The sequence below is a fragment of the Dipodomys spectabilis genome, unplaced genomic scaffold, assembly GCF_019054845.1.
Source record: "Dipodomys spectabilis isolate Male_0828 unplaced genomic scaffold, ASM1905484v1 ptg000140l, whole genome shotgun sequence".
Taxonomy (NCBI): domain Eukaryota; kingdom Metazoa; phylum Chordata; class Mammalia; order Rodentia; family Heteromyidae; genus Dipodomys; species Dipodomys spectabilis.
The window spans coordinates 18,910,403-18,924,871 of record NW_024870817.1 but is presented as its reverse complement, the minus strand read 5'-3'; the positions used below and the strand labels follow the sequence as shown (position 1 = coordinate 18,924,871).

Below are 14,469 nucleotides of genomic sequence, written 5' to 3'. Positions count from 1 at the left end.
GTGTCTGCTTTGAGTTCAAGGTCTTTGATCCATTTGGAGTTGATTCTGGTGCAGGGTGATATATAAGGATCTAGCTTTAGCTGCATCCTTATTTAAACAATTTGTTTTTTCCCTTCCCCTCCACAAATTATACCAACATCAAATACAATGAAAGCAGGGGTTATACCGTGTGGGAGGGACATACAAAGCAACAAAGACATATAAATATGTTAGACACAATAGCAAGAAAGAAAAAAAATTGCGTCCTTAACTTGGGGTTCATTTTGCTTAACATCAACTTATCTGACCTTTTCTGCTTGTCTCAGACATATACTAGTTATTGCAAATAAAGGGATACCATGGGAGCTATGTTTCTTTGGGCCTGGCTTTCTTCACTTAATATAATTTTTTCCAAGTCTTTCCATTTCCTAACAAATGGGGCAATGTCATTCTTTCTGATGGAGGCATAGAATTTTGCCTTCATTGTGTGTGTGTGTGTGTGTGTGTGTGTTAAATTCTTCTTGGGCTCTTGCATTTTATTTTTTTTCCCATCGCTACAACTACAAGCCCTACCCCCACCCCAAAGTTGTAAAGTTCATTTTCAACATAGTGTTTTGTACATCTCATTGTTACAATGGGCCAACCTGTATCTTTATTTAAGCATTTTGTTTTTTACCTTCCCCTCCCCGAATTAGAGAAATGTATATACAAGATGCAGGGCACTGACATCAAATACAGTGAAAATGGGGGTTATACCGTGGGGGAGTAAGATACAAAGAAACAAAAATATCACATGATACATTATAAATATGTTAGAAACAATAGCAAGAAAGAAAAAAAAATTGTGTCCGTATCTTAGGTTCATTTCACTTACCATCATCTTATACGGTCATATTTTTTTTTAACTAGGACCTATGTATGTATATATTGAGAGCACAGTGTTCTTCTCTTTCTGCTCACACTTGATTGCTTTGAAAAAGTTTATAAAATAAAGATATAATAAAAGTGCACAGAAGGCTAAATGCCCATTTTCAAAATCAAGGTTTTGAAGTCTGAATTGATATTTATTTTTCATTTCTTTGGGCTACTAGTTATTTGTGTCATGAAATGAGGCTTTTCCAGTGACAAGGGCATTATTATTTTTTCATTTCTGTAAGTCTTTGGTCAAGATCTCTGCTTTCAGTGGATATTAATAATTCTTATTTTAGTTTTAGGAATTCAAATTCTACTCATGAACATTAAAGTGAAGAATCAATTGACTTACGGCTTGAAAGACAGTAATAATACAATCAGAGTTTGGAATAAAGTGTCTGGAGAAAAAAAACACAAAATTTTACAGAACAGTATTGTCTGCATTTAGAAATACACTTTCCAAACATAGACAAGGTATGACACTAATTCATGTAGCTTTGAAGGGAAGAGCTAGAAAAATGCATGGGAGTTACCTATGCCAAGCTTTCACAACATCAGAACATTTTGGGAAGTCATCTAAAAACAAAGAGCCTTGCCCTGTGTCGTGGCAGGTGCTGAAGCAGATCAAGAAACATCTGTCTGTGGTATTACACAGGGGATTCCCGTGGTGGGTGGGAGGTTGGAACAAATGAAGTTCTTAGAGTTCTGATTCCATTGCCGCCCCTTCAGCTCAGAAGGCAGAGAAAAATTGTAAGGATAAATAAAATAACCTGCTAACCCAGCTACCATAAATTAGTGAAGCAAGACATTTCAATAATTAATGATAGTGTCATAGAAAGAATAGTGTGAGAAGTCATGACATGACAAATAAAATATGAAGAGAAACCTGAGCCAGGCACCAGGGGCTCACACTTGTAATCCTAACTACTCAGGAGGCTGAGATCTGAGGATCATAATTTGATGCCAGTCCAGGCAGGAAAGTCCATGAGACTCTTATCTCCAATTGCCCACCAGAAAACCAAAAGTGGAAGGGAGGTGAAGGGTAAACAAAGGAGGAGGCTGCAATGCTTGGTAAGAAATGTATGCATTATCCTGACCATGTAATTGTAACCCCTCTGTACAGTATGTTCTCAAATAAAATAAAATTAAATTAAAAAAAAAAAAGAAAACCAAAAGTGGTGCTGTGGCTCAAACTGGTAGAGAGCTAGCCTTGAGTGAAAAAGCTCAGGGACAGCCTCCAGGCACTGAGTTCAAGCCCCACAACTGACTAGAGAGAGAAGGAGAGAGAGAGAGAGACAGAGACAGAGACAGACAGAGAGACAAACACAGACAGACAGACAGATAGACTGTGGGGCAGAGAAAGACATGACTAACTCCAGTTAGGTCCAGATAGCCTAGGAGAAGTGTTCTTTGAATTGTCCCAGCATTATTAAGGATAAAGTCATAAGGAATTACAGCTGAAGAGAAGTCTAGGAATGTAGAATTAGGGAACTTCATGGATGTGTAATGGGGAGGAGGATTTACATCCTGGGAGAGTTTAATGATTGGAATCTCTGTGATAAATTTGTATTTGATTGGATTACCAAGACTGCTTTTTCAGTGACATTGTCACCTGCACCGTATGGCAACAAATTACACAGTTACTACATTTAATTTCTCCTTTGTAATTTAAAGGAGCATTCAAATGTGATAAAAGTGGCTGTGGATGTCTAAAGTTGTGCACAGATGTCCTCTTGCAAGCAATAGGACAATTGATGATCTGTAAACAGACCACAGGAAGGAAGGGTCTTTAAACTGTTTTTCTGAGGAATCTTCAGGGAGCAAGGCCCTCAGATGCCCCCCTATAGGATGAGAAACCCATATTTGTTTAGCTCCATTTGGATACTTAAAAGCCTAGTCTCCAGCCATACAAAATTATCAACACAGGCAGATGGCTGTGGGCAATCTCTTAAGAAGCACGTCTGGGCCTGTGTCTGTAGGGGTCACATACCAAGTGATTTTGTCACTCTGCGGGATGTTTCTCACACCTGCTTGAGGACTTGAAGACTGATATCAGAGAAAGCTGCTTAGCAGACAAAAAGCTATGAAGACATAAGCCAACCTGATGATTTTTAACATTTCCTCCAGAAAAGCCCATCTTCCAGCTACCAAATTTAACTAGATTTTGCTCTGCTAGAGATGCTTCCCCCCCCCCCGGACCCCCCTCCCGCCCCAGATGAAAGATTTTGGTATCCTCTTTTGGTTTGATGAGCACCTCTGGGATGCCATGCCAGCTTGAGTGCATTTTATTTAATTGTTGCTACATTTGTTGGTTTATTTGGGGTTTTTTTTTTTTTTTTTTTGGTGTTTATCTTACTCAAGCATTATGACATTTGCCTCTCTGATTTGCTTTGCATTCCTAAGCCATTAATTCTAAAAGACTGTTTGTACCCCATTTTCTATGTTTCTTTCTGAAGTGTCATCCTGCCATTTGTGTAGTTGTTGTTGTTGTGTGTGTGTTTCTCTTTCTTTGCTGCTGGGAGGCAAAGGGGAACACAAAAAGGGAGGGAGGATGACTGGACAAATGCAATCATGGTATTAGTATTGGTATACACTATGTGGAAAATGAAATATCCATCTTGGGGGGCAGGGACTGGAGGGGGAAATGGAAGGAAAGTGGAGAAGGGGTAACGCTGTCTAACAGAAAGGTATGTATTAGCTGAGCTGTGAAATGGTAATCCTTCTGTGCAATTCCTTCATAATAACAATGAAATTATACTTTAGAACAGACACAAGAAATATTCAAAGAAAACATATCAGAAGACAAAGGAGGGACAGCCTAGGAGCTAGTTTTGGAGTCAGGGTAGTGAGAGTGTTTCCTATTTATGGCTTCCATCTTCAGGGTGAATCAGGACGGTTTGGAAACAGTAAAATCTAAATTTTACAGCATAAGCGACCAGGATTATGAGATTTTAGAGTTCTTTATAAATGAACAGTTTTTGTTCAACTTTCATCGACTGGCTCCATCAGTAAGGCACTCCTTTCATTTTCAAAGATACTCTTCTCTTGACACAATGGTGACACAAACCAGATTTTCTCAAAGGAAAATATTCAGTTCAATCTAGGAAGCATGGATTTCACAAAGTTTTCAGTAAAGTCAGGCTGGAAGGCACAATACACTGAATGTCTATAAAGATGCTTCAAATTTATATAATTTAAATAAACATGTAATACTGAATAACACCATAAAGTGATGTTCTTAATAATGAGATATAAGCTTGCAGACAAACAAAAGTATTTTCATTATACCCTTGACAGTGTTTTCTTGGTACTAAACTAAGTGAAATGTGTTAATCATATAAGGAATAATTGTAATATTGGCCAAATGGACAATCTAGATGTTACTGAATTGCTACAGTGGGTAATACCTAAATATGTCACAAGGTGGCAGCAAAACAACAATATAACAACTATCAAGGGAAAAGGCTTTCCAAATAATCTGCAATGAGAATTTTAGTTTAAACAAAGGAGGAGGCTTCAATGCTTGATAAGAAATGTACTCATTATCTTGCCCATGTAATTGTAACCCCTCTGTACAGTATTTTCACAATAAAAAATAAATAAAAATTTAAAAAAGAATTTTAGTTTAAATTTGTTTTTCACACACACACAGAAACTTCTGTTCATGAAAAAATAAATAAATTATGCTCTTTAATTACTGTTGACATGAAGAAAAAAACATTAACACTTACGTTCAATTGTGGTATTCTTAGAATAATACCATAGTTATGAATATTCAGTTAGTTTGTGTCTTAATTAGTACATTGTTTAATTAACTCTATTTGATATCTTTCTTTTCTTTTTCTCCTTTTTTTTTTGCTTTTGTTTTGTACACAAAGATCTGACAAAATGTAGGGCAGGCTGGCCTCAAACTTACAATATTCTTGCCTCCAGTACTAGGATTAGAGACGTTTGCTACTAAACATGGGCACATTTTTAAAAATTTGCTTATTTTACTAGAAAAATAAATTTAGCAGAAATGGGGATAAAGCACTGTGGCAAAGAACTTACTTAGCATGGGCAAGATTGTGGGTCCCAACTCCAGCAGCATTAATAAAATACAAAGAAGGAACTAAATAATTGAATAGCTTCATTCACTGGTGTTTAGGAGAGTGCCCAAAGTCTCATGGAGAAGTCTCATGTTTCAGTAAGAGGTAGAGGTAGAGATACACCAATAAAATAAAAGCTGAACATCCAGTTAAAGCTGAACAAAAGCTGGCCATGGGGGGGGGGCACGAGGGACGTGGGGAGGCACACCTGTAATCCTAATCCTAATCCTAATAGGGAGGCTGAGACATGAGGATCACAGTTGGAAGCCAGCCCAGGCAGGAAAGCTCAAGAGACTCTTATCTCCAATTAAATGACAGAAAAAGCTGGAAGTGATGTTCTGGCTCAAGTGGTAGAGTGGTGTCCTTGAGCAAAAAGAGCGGAGGTACAGCATATACAACAACAACAACAACTGAACAAGAAAATGTTGCTTAATATACATATGGCTCATGCAATGGGGGATATACTTATATCAACATAACTAAATTACTTCTTATACATTACCTGACAATTAATTAGGGGTGAGAGAGTTAGGAGAGAAAGTACTAGTTGCTAAGAAGACTACTAAGCTTTATGGATTTCAAATGTGACCTTTTTTTTTTTAAATCAGACTTAGAAGTCCTGAAGATCAAGCAACCAGGGGAAGAGCTGCGGGGGAAGGGAACTAGGTTACATTCTGTGGCCACCTCCTTCATAGGCTAAGCTAAACAACATGGTCATGGTTTATCAAATACCTGAGTGAATTACCATCCATGCCACACATTGATGACTGATTTTTATACAACAACTTGGGCAACATATATTTAAAGTTAACTCAGTATTGGACAAAATTGAATAAATAACTACAATTCAGATGTTTGGGGGTCCTTACACAGGGTTATCATTATGGAAATCTGTCATTAGCGCATCAAGGCTCAGAAATGCCATTTTAATTTCATTTAATTCAACAAACATGTCTGGCATGTTTTCTATGCAGAGGACTGACTAGGATTGGGAGTTGTAAGGAACTGAAGAAACATGGCTATTGTCTAACTCAGTGAACATTTGTAACTTATGAAACAGAGGCTTAAACAATGCATATAGAATGGCAAAACTCATTCTTACCTATCGTTCCCTAGCTTTCAGGTTTTAGTCAACTGTTTCTCCCTTTTTTGTTCTCTGACATGATTTCTTCCCCACTTTCCAACAATTTTCAGTTAACCTTTCAGCATCAGATATTACAAGTCTGTTTCCAGCCCCAGCTTCTCTTTTGTGCTTGTGCTTAAGGTATATTCATTCAAAACACGAGTACTAAATTAGATGTACCATTTTCTCTGAGAAATTTTTATTTTTCCTTTATTCCCCATCTTAATGAATAGCATCCCAGTTCCTGTGATCATTGGCTCTTAAAGCATTTGGGCTATCCCAGACTTTCTCCTGACCAATCAGCAGACCCTCATTGCATACTGTCCATGCTTTGGCAAAGGTCACCGGACTGCTTTCCTGCCTCCAGTCTTGATTTCTTCTTCCACATTTGTCTCTTTCCTTTTTCCTTTTATTTTTTTCTTCTCTCCATCACTTCTCTCCTTCTTTCCTTCTCTCCTCTTCCTTTTCCTTCCTTTTCTTTCCCTTCCCTTCTCCTTCCTTCCTCCTCTCTACCTCCTATTCCTCTTCCCCTTTTCTCCCTCCTATTTCTCTCTTTCTTTCCCTCCCTCCCTCTGTCCCTCCATCCCTCTATTCCTTCCTTCCTTCCTTCCTTCCTCCCTCCCTCCCTCCCTCTTGCTTTCTTCTTTCTATGACTATGTGGTTTTAGGGTTAGGACCCAGGGCCTCAGGCATTCTACAAATATGCTCTGCCTCTGAGCTCCCTTGCCAAACTTTTACATTTGTTATTTAATAAAAACCTGTTTTCACTGTATTTGATGTTGGTATAATTTGGGGAGCGGAAGGGAGAAAACAAATTGTTTAAATAGGATACAGGTGGACCCATTGCAACAATGAAATGTACAAGATGCTATGTTGAAAAACGAACTTTACAATTGAGGCTGGGGGGGGGGGTGGGAGGAAGAGGAGGGGTGTAGTTGTGTAGGTGGGAGGGAAGGGATGGTAGGGGAAAAGCAAAAGAGGAGGCAACAATGCTTGATAAGAAATGTCCTCATTACCTTGCTCATGTGATTGTAACCCCTCTGTACAGTATTTTCACAATAAAAAACTTATTTAAAAAATTTAGAAGTGTGCTGAAAGTGTCAATGAATTTTATTTACATTTAAATATAATACTATATATGATTGTCATTCAGATCTAAGATGAATTTGTGAATTTGACAACATTGAGAGATAGCAGAAGTAGCCAGGACTTAGGAAAGAGTTGAGAAGTAATCTGAAACCCAAGCCACAGAGAGTGGGAAGGCAGGCCTGAAGAGCTCCATGCCCCCATGGTCAGCACTGGACTGGGGTAACAGAGAAAACAGCAAGCACTGTTTGATCACCTATGGAATGGCAAGTATTCCTAAGTGTCAGCTAGGTGATTAAAACTATGGGGAAGAAAATGGAAGAAACCATCTCCCCAACTGAGGATTACCAGTCCTAGGAACTAACAAAGCAGTGACCATCCTTTACATATGCACTTCAAATCCTGTGTTACCAAAACACCAAACTCATAGAATGCAATAGGACAAAAAATGCATAAATTATTTTGAAACACCAAACAAATCATGACTATTTTTTTTTTACCACATGTTAAACCTGCAACAAAAAGAAATTTAACCAAAGGATTCTAATTAGTCTTACTTTTAGAAAGGCAAAATAGGTTTGCAGTGTGGTTTTTTTTTTCTAGTAGTTTTCTAAAAATGTAAGAATAGCATCATTGTCAAACTTTCTCAAGAAGCAATTGTACTTAAGGACTGACAGTTTTAAATGATTTAACTTTGACCCACATTTTCAACAGGGTGGCATGTCACTGTGTTTCTCCTATGAAGAACCTTATCATCTTCTAGCTCTGTGCCTTCAAGGAGTTCTTGGACCAAATCCATGCCTTCTCTTTTCTCCTTCCCACAGAAGGAGTAGCATTAGATGCCAAAACAGTAGCTATGAATTCATCCCTACCCAGAGGCCACACTAGAAGCTTTGTGATCATGAACTGATAAGATAAGGGGTGTAGGTATGACAGAGTCAAGGAGAATGTTCAAATAGGAAGAAAAAAAAAAAAGGAAGTGCTTTGGATACCCCTGAGGATAAAACGAAGGAGAGAGATCTGATTCAACTTCTAAGGGAGGTTGAAAGAACAGGTTGATCAAGCTCGGCTAATGGAACCATGCTGGTTAAAAGCACCTCAAAGTTCTTTGAGGTCCTAGAAACAGGCCATGAAGAAATCTTTGGGTCCTCACATAAGGCCTTAGGACAACCAAGAGATTGAAGACCATGGAGAGCAAAATTGGGCTTAATTACACCCTTTGGTGTAGAGAGAGGAAGGTTTGGGATGTTTTAAATTCCTTTTACAGAAAACAAAACATTTACTTTAAGAGATAAAAGGCTCAAAATGTAAACACATGAGTAAAACTCTTTCACACTTAGGGGTAGTCAAAAAATAAAATCAATAAAGCCAGAGAAGTATCAGGTCCTCTGGGAGGGATGGGCAGGGTGGAGAGCAAGAGCCTCCGTTTATGAGTTAGAGGGGAATGGAAAGTTTGGATAAGTGCAACGGAAGGAGACTCAGGAGTCTAGGAAGGTTCGTGTCACCTACTTGGCAAATTTTACTAGTGATTCATGATGTGTGCCCATCTGTCTCCTCCACTAGCTTGTGACCTCCAAGAGCTAATTACTATGCAACACTCAGCATGGTGCATGCCTGGTGCAAATGGAAAGCACTAAGTCATTCTTGCTCAGTCTATATTTTAGTTTAAGTCAGTGGACGACCATTTTGGGCAAATGCCTTTTTACTTTTCTTGTTCATCCGAGTAGACACACTATTTGAACCCTAGCTCTGGAGCATCCAAACTGTTTTTTTTTTTTTTTTTTTTCATTTTTTTTAAATTGTGAAAATACTGTACAGAGGGGTTCCAATTACATGGGCAAGATAATGAGTACATTTCTTAGCAAGCAATGTTGCCTCCTCCTTTGTTTCCCCTTCCCATCCCTTCCCATCCTCCTCCCTAACCTCCGCACCCAATCCTCCTCCCCTCCTTCCCCCCTTCCCCACCAAAGTTGTAAAGTTCGTTTTCAACATAATGACTTGTACATCTCATTGTTGCAATGAGTCCACCTGTATCCCTATTTAAACGATTTGTTTTTTCCCTTCACCTCCACAAATTATACCAACCTCAAATACAGTGAAAGCAGGGGTTATACCATGGGGGAGGGACATACAAAGCAACAAACAAATCATCTTATAAATGTGTCAGAAACAATTGCATGAAAGGAAAAAAAAACATTTGCATACATATCTTAGGGTTCATTTCCCTAACATCAACTTATCTGACCTTTTCTGCTTGACTCAGTTTTATCTGTGTTTACATAACTAACAAAAGTCTCATCTACTTAGCTAAGAGATAGCAATCATTTTGTATGATATATGCACAAATTATCTTAACAATAAAACTATGAAGATGGAATGTTTGAGTTATTAGTCTGAGTTGTTCCTCAATAGGTACTCCAAGTCTTTACAATGTTTTAAGTTCAAATCACTTTTGATACACTGATTATTTTAACTTTTCTTTTTGTTTGGGGGAGGGGGTGCTGTGGGGCTTGAACTCTGGGCCTGGGCACTGTCCCTGAGCTCTTCAGCTCAAGGCTAGCGCTTTACCACTTGAGCCACAGTGCCACTTATTTTAGATTATTTTAGAATGAATCTTCTGAGTACTAAAGGAGGGACAAGTCCCAGCTAGCTTAGTGCCTTGGAAACAGCTATTGCTAAATAAATTTTTGTTAAGTGAATAAACTAATTCTCAAATAAGCTGATTCCTAAAGTTCAAAATAACAACCAGAATGAGAGACAATGGCATAGTATGCATGAAGACTGAAGTAAAAATATAGATTTTTGTAAAATTAATTTAATATGATTGAACCTTAGAGTAATTGGCATTAATCAGCCAGCTAAGGTGTGTTCACATTGCATTTTTAAAGGTGTGAGTGGCAGAAGAGAAATTTTGGTTATTCTGAAAAGACAGAATCAACTCTTGTGCTGTTATTTTTATGCTGTGTTTTTGTTTGGTTTTGTAATAGTCTTCTAGAGGTACCTCCATTTCAGAATAATCCTATGAAGTTATAACATATTAAGCTGTTAAATTCAAATTAATCGCACAGTATTCACTACTTTAAAAAATTCTCTGGCTTTCTTTGAGAAATAGAGGTAAGAATGTTGTTTCAAAAATCTCCTCCCATCTCTCCACCAGTGAAAAACCGTCATGTAGATTTCCAACAACATAAACAATAGCACAGTTGTGCCAGGCCATCAGAGAGTTTGGCTGTGAATTGTAAAGTTTGTCCTTGTCTAGGATCATGGAGCTATCTGGAAGCATCAAAACTTCGTACACAGTTTTCAATCCATGACTATACTTCTATTTTCAGGACTTCTGACTTTTAGGAAATCATTCACTTGCTGACTCACTGGAATGAGGATGTGACTTATTCTAAGCCACAAAGATGATCATACAAAATTATCAAGAGGAATTTTTTCTTGTAAATAATGACCTATTGGAAATAAGGTTAAAGGTAATATGGCCCGTCATACATGAATAATCACCTATGATTTCTATAGGGTCTAATTTGGTGGCATAAATGCAAAAGGACTTAGTGAGCAACACTCCTTTTACTGTGTAGATCCAAGTGCCAAAACAGAAAATGACAAACAAAATTTAAAAAGAAAACCCTTTTAAACAAAGATCTTCTTATTTCCACAAGAGTAGGGATAAGTCAATTTGTATATTTTAACTCAAGAACTCAATAAGTAACAAATTCATCATTTTTTTCTTACTGAGGCATTTTACCTTCTATTCTGAATCTCACAACTTGTCTTGATTAATGCTGATCTCCTAAACTTTGTTGCCATCAACTAATACATCTTTCAAGGAACCAACTGAGGTCATAATTCATATATCTCCTTAAGATATTCAAAAGTGCAATACTCAGATGAATTAATCTTCTATGGCTCCTGAAGGATTTTTTCAAACAGCAATTCCTTATATAATTATTCTCTATTACATCAACCAAATGGAATCTTTAAAATTGTATATGAACGAGTATAGATGCAATTTCCCAGCACCGTAATCATTACTGTTCAAGAGCAATATTTTATAAAATGTACGTCACTAAAAATGTCTTTTCTATTTAATAAAAACATAAAGAATATGGATTCAAATACTCTAGGATTCATGTGCTAGTCTTTACAGCTAGCAGTGATTGACCTAATTAAGCCTAGTAATGAGGTTTACATAAATTCATTTCCATTGGAGAAACAGTGATTCAAAAATTATGCTCTCCTCATATTTCCTTGGACTATGTTATGGCATCTCTATGAAATCTATGTTCTATATTAGAAGTGAGATCAGTTACTAAATTATATCCCCAAGGAGGCAGAAAGCTACTGGTAAATTAACCAATAAAGACAAAATTGCTTTGAAATGCAACCATTGAGAACTTAATAAACTGTTGAGTGAGGTCTTCATATGTTTTTGAATTAAATGACTGTCACTTATTTTATTTTCTATTGTGTTAGTACCTAAACCACTGTCTGGCTTTTAATTAACTTTCAAAAATGTTAACCAAGTGAGTCTCAGAATTTTGTCTAGAGACAAAGTTTTCTTTGAATTCTCCACTAGGTGGCGAACAGGGACTGTGCTTCTCACATTTAACTGGCACAGATCCTCCCATTCATAGTGTAAATAAAGAGTTGCATTATTAATTTATACCATTCCATCCTCTCTACACCTAATATTTGTTTAACCAGCTGTTTTCCCTAATCCTCCTTAAACACTATTGATTAAGTTCCTGAGAATATGGAGGTCCCCACTTCTCCCAACATTTTGTTACTTTAAACATCAGGCTAAGTACATTTAAATAACATAGACTAAGCAGTTTTGTTATAAATAATGAAGACCGGATGTCAGAAAATTAACTAAAAGCCTCAAAACACTATAATATTGAAATTATTTTCACAATTGTCCTTCATTTTGTTGAAATTTAATTGGCAGAATATCATTAATCTTACATTCACTTTATATATATTATACATATATCTATAATATACATTATATCTATATTATATAATCTGGAAAATAAAGTACATATATAGAGAGAGAGATGAATGGAAATGAAAACTAGTACTTTCTGAAAGGAGTAATTTTCTGAATATAACTCTTGTTCATCTTTACAAAGATGAAGTGCAGTGCTACCTATGATTCAAAAGACTTCTTCAACTGCTAGGAAAATATCACTATTCCACACCCAAATTGCTAAAAGGCAAGACTGTTCAACCGACCATCTACTCATAAAGTCGTTTTCTGCATACCCTGAATGTATTTATACTGGATGTGGTACTGGCTCCCAAAGGAAGGAAAACGAAGGGAAACCACTAGGGATATAATGAATTGATTCTTCTCTATGAAGGTTTCTTCAGTACTTCTAAATTACAGTGTCAGTCATTCCTCTGAGAGACAGGACCGTATTGGAAATAAATGGCTCACTTTGTAAGAACATGATGTTCCCTTAGTCCTTGTTTCTCAGAAAAGGCTCAGGCCCACTGGGCTGCTCCTGTGTGGCCGCTGGCTCCTGGACCATTGGTCTTTTGAGAATGTTGGTTTTCTCTTGCCACTTTAATTAGCCCAGGAAAATTACTTCTTATACAGTTTTTCTATCTGTAAGGTATTTCTAACATATTGGAAAAGTCATCACGAAGGATAAAAATAACCTGCAAATCTTTTACTTAGCCTGAACAATTAAGTTTTCAAGAATGGATATACAAGCATGATTATAAACTAAAGTTTAAGTGATATACATTCTAAGTTATTGACTAAAGGGGGAAAATCTCAGTCAAATAAAGAAATGGGCATGAGGCTGAAGTTAAATATGGATTAAGGAATGACACATTAGAAGTTATCTAGAGAGAAGTGTGATATATCTTTGCTAGAAAATATTGCTCATTTTATGATCTCATTAAGATATTGAAGTCACTGAAATGTGCATGAAGTGACCGAAATAATCAAATGGAAATGGTTACCAGAAACCATATTTGCATGGAATAAATATTATATTCATTAGAAATTAATTCACAGGCTTTATTTCTTGAGACCTCTTAGCTTCCAAGCAGCATGTTTGATTTTATGACATCACGCTGGAACACGCACAGGAACACTTTCCACCCCAAAACTCCCAAATGTGCTGGAGCTTTGTGTATTTTTCCAGTGATAAATGAAAATACAACAATTTGTTTTCCAAATAACAGGCCATCTTATTTTCAACACAACAGTCAAATTCAGTGGAAGAAAACAACATAAAATTAATCCCAGAGGAGTTCAGTTTTGCTCTCAGTGGTGAATAGTCATGTCCTAATAACTCTTCGAGCAACATTAAAAAGCCATTTTTAAAATTATGTCTCTAAAGTTCTTTTCAGCACGTTAAGATGATCCATCAGCATCATGCTATGTGTAAAATGCATTATTACACTCTGGCCTAAACTTTATAATTAGCTGGAGAAGTATAGTCTAAAAATTGGCAGTATCTCCAACCCTATTAATCGAAGATGTATTGGCTTATGACTGAAGTAACTTTCTTTTTCATGTATACCTGTACATTCATAAACACATATACCTATATAATCAGAAATTTAATATGGTCATTTCCATCTCCCAGGCTCTCTTCAGCTGGTTCTATGCCTTTTGCATCTTAGGTGCCATGAAAAAAATGCTTGTTGAAATTCAAATGGAAACTCCCCAATTGGAATTGTGAAGTCTACCAGATTTACAGTTGCACTAGCAAAAGCTAAGGAAAAAAAAAACTAGAGTTAATTATTTCCTCACTTCTAGATGAAACTGGTTTATTGCAGTAGTATTTTATCTGACAATATGGACCTGAAAAAAAAAGTCGAGGGGTTATGTTCAATGAAAAGTGAAGAAAAGCACAGGAATTTGTTTAATTCATACATACATTATATATGTATTTCGTCTCTGAAATCTTGGCTGGAAGAGGAAAAAATACATATTAAACAAGTTTTACCTTTTCCTGAAAGGCAGAAGTTTGGATGCTCTCAAGTTCCACTCAAGTTGGAAGCTGAAGGTGAAGTGAAGCTAATGCTCTTTCTCCTCACCTTAAGTTTGTCTCAGGGCGAATGTGGGGGTGGGAGGGTAGGGTGTGCGCTCGCGCAAGCGCGTGCCTCTGTGTGTGTGTGTGTGTGTGTGTGTGTGTGTGTGTGTGGTGAGTGTGTGCGTGCAGAATGTCTCTTTGTGGCTCTGGATGGCAGAGGTCCTGATCCCGAGAAGAAGGAGGCACTTTCTCACCAAGAGTAGAAGAAAAGCAAAGCGTCA

The 14,469-nt window shown here is 37.1% G+C and overlaps 1 protein-coding gene across 1 annotated transcript in view; it reads right to left on the bottom strand.

Moving 5' to 3' along the window:
- Hapln1 (hyaluronan and proteoglycan link protein 1) overlaps nucleotides 1-14,232 on the bottom strand; it is a 64,940-nt gene extending 50,708 nt beyond the window's left edge. The window contains 1 exon segment of the mRNA XM_042690971.1: nucleotides 14,162-14,232. The gene's annotated coding sequence lies outside the window, so the exon portion shown is untranslated.
- Nucleotides 14,233-14,469: the final 237 nt, after the last annotated feature.